Source organism: Theropithecus gelada, chromosome 4 (assembly GCF_003255815.1).
Source record: "Theropithecus gelada isolate Dixy chromosome 4, Tgel_1.0, whole genome shotgun sequence".
Classification (NCBI taxonomy): Eukaryota; Metazoa; Chordata; class Mammalia; order Primates; family Cercopithecidae; genus Theropithecus; species Theropithecus gelada.
The window spans coordinates 30,594,047-30,596,541 of record NC_037671.1 but is presented as its reverse complement, the minus strand read 5'-3'; the positions used below and the strand labels follow the sequence as shown (position 1 = coordinate 30,596,541).

Below are 2,495 nucleotides of genomic sequence, written 5' to 3'. Positions count from 1 at the left end.
ATACTAAAAATAGGTTTAAAAATTAGTTCATAGATTCATAGATGCATAAATCTTAACAAATTACCTTTCCAAAATTAATTCTATGCCTCTTCTTTATATAAGTAACTACTAGGAAATATATTTTGTTATACAAAGAAGTACAGACCAATTATTTATCAAGTGTTCCCCAACTTAAATTAGGTCATCAAGTTTTTATATTATAAATAGCAACTGTGAAAGTGTGCAATTCACCATAATCAAAAAAAAAAAAAATTATCTGGGGGTGCGGAGGGAAAGAGGGAGAATTCAGGACTAGTCTTTTAAGTGAGAAAGAAGATAGCTGTTGACAGTAAGTTTCCGTAGTGTAGTGGTTATCACGTTCGCCTAACACGCGAAAGGTCCCCGGTTCGAAACCGGGCGGAAACAAGAATTAGTGTTTTCTTTCACCTCTAATTCTACTTTTGAGTATTTTCATTTAAACCAATAGAATCTTTGCTTTTGCGGAGCACGTGAACCCTCAACTTCTGTGCTCCTTCTGTCACCCAGCAACGTGGCTTTGAATCCCGCGTCGCACCATTCCCTACCCCAAGCCGAACCCTCACTCTCATCCTCCCTTTCTGATCTCCATCTGAGTGCCCCGGTGGTGGCAACCCCGATAGGCACCGGAGCCCCAGAACCCCACTTGCCTGCACCTCGCAGGTGAGACTGGCTTTCTTGGAATCCAGAGAGCAGCACTTGCGGGTTTTTCGCGGAGGAAGTTTCCTCGGGGATTTCTAAGGAACAGGGTTTCGCTTTGAACCCGTCGGGGAATTATTGGACTTGCTCTTTTTTTTGCTGAAGCACAGAGAGGAAACACTTTTTTTTTTTTTTTTTTTTTTTGAGACGGAGTTTCCCTCTTGTTGCCCAGGCTGGAGTGCAGTGGTGCCATCTCGGCTCACTGCAACCCCCGCCTCCCGGGTTCAAGCGATTCTCCTGCCTCAGCCTCCCAAGTAGCTGGAATTACAAGCGCCCACCACCACGCTCGGCTAATTTTTGTATTTTTAGTAGAGATGGGGTTTCGCCATGCTGGCAAGGCTTGTCTTGAATTCCTGACCTCAGGTGATCTACCCGCCTGGGCCTCCCAAAGTGCTGGGATTACAGGCGTGAGGCACCTCGCCTGGCCGAAACAAAATTTTTGACGTCTCTTAAACTTTCACCATGGATTGTGCACTTGAACAAGGATATAACAGTGTGTTTGAATTCGAACCAATCAAAATAAGTTCAGCATTTTCTCTTCTGTCCGGTTATCTATTTATTACCTCTTAGCTGCAAAATCACTTTTCCTTGCGCGGTAACAATGGAATGGAGGGGGGCCCTTTAAATATTTTCTTTCGCACTTAGCTCAATGTTAAGTTTTGTCAATAGAGGGCGATGGAGAGACATTGCTGGAGGAAACAATCTCGCGTTAGTGTGCACAATGGCTGGGCTCTCGCAGCCTGAGCAGTTTCTCTAGTAGGAACCTCCTGCAGTGCACGGTGGCCAGCAGTACTTTGGGGAACCTCCTTTAGAGCATCTCTGGTAACAGACTTCCCCATGAACAGTTTTCCTTGGTAATCTAGATGGCACATGTCCTGCACCTTCCGCTGGAGCATTTTTTTCCTACCCTTCCCACCTGGATGCAGGTCTGGATCTCAGCCCTGGTGGGAAGAGAATACTTCTCTGTGTGCTCTAGCGCAGCCCTCAGCCCTAGAGGTTGTAGCTGCTTCTTATACGGGCTAGTCCTATATTATTATTATTATTATTATTATTATTATTATTATTATTGTTATTACTACTACTACTCTTCTTCTTCCTCTTCTTCCTCTTCCTCCTCCTCCTTTTTTTCTTCTTCTTTTTCCTTTTTTTTTAGACAGAGTCTCCCTCTGTCGCCAGGCTGGAGGGCAGTGGCACGATCTCAGCTCACTGCAAACTTTGCCTTCCGGATTCAAGTGATTCTCCTCCCTCAGGCTCCCAAGTAGCTGGGATTACAGGTGCCCGCCACCACGCCTGGCTAATTTTTTGTGGTTTCACCATGTTGGCCAGGCTGGTCTGGAACTCCTGACCTGAGCTGATCCGCCCACCTCAGCCTCCCAAAGTGCTGGGATTACAGGCATGAGCCACAGCGCCCGGCCAAGTCCTATATTCTTTAGACTTCTCTGTACTTCTTACTAGCCAATCCCTCCTTGTTCTAATCCTCTGATGTAATTACTAATTCCCTGTAATAAACTTTCCTGCTCAAATTACTCTCTCTCTGGAGTGGACCCAGATTGATATACCTCCCTTATGTGGCTCCCTTTAACTGTTTTCTGCTGCTTCTTAGTCTAACCACCATTCTGACTGGCAAGAGCATAGATTAGTTTTGCGTGTTATTTAAATTTATACAAAGAGAATCATATAATATGTGCACTTTTTAGTTTGGCTTCTTAAGTTTAACATTTGGGCATTTTCATATTTTTGTTACAAATTTCATGTTTTAATTACAAATTGTGCTACTTACA

The 2,495-nt window shown here is 44.2% G+C and overlaps 1 non-coding gene across 1 annotated transcript; it reads left to right on the top strand.

Moving 5' to 3' along the window:
- Window positions 1–332: 332 nt before the first annotated feature.
- TRNAV-AAC lies at window positions 333–405 on the top strand. Its single transcript has one exon. It is a non-coding gene; the product is annotated as a tRNA-Val (tRNA).
- Window positions 406–2,495: the final 2,090 nt, after the last annotated feature.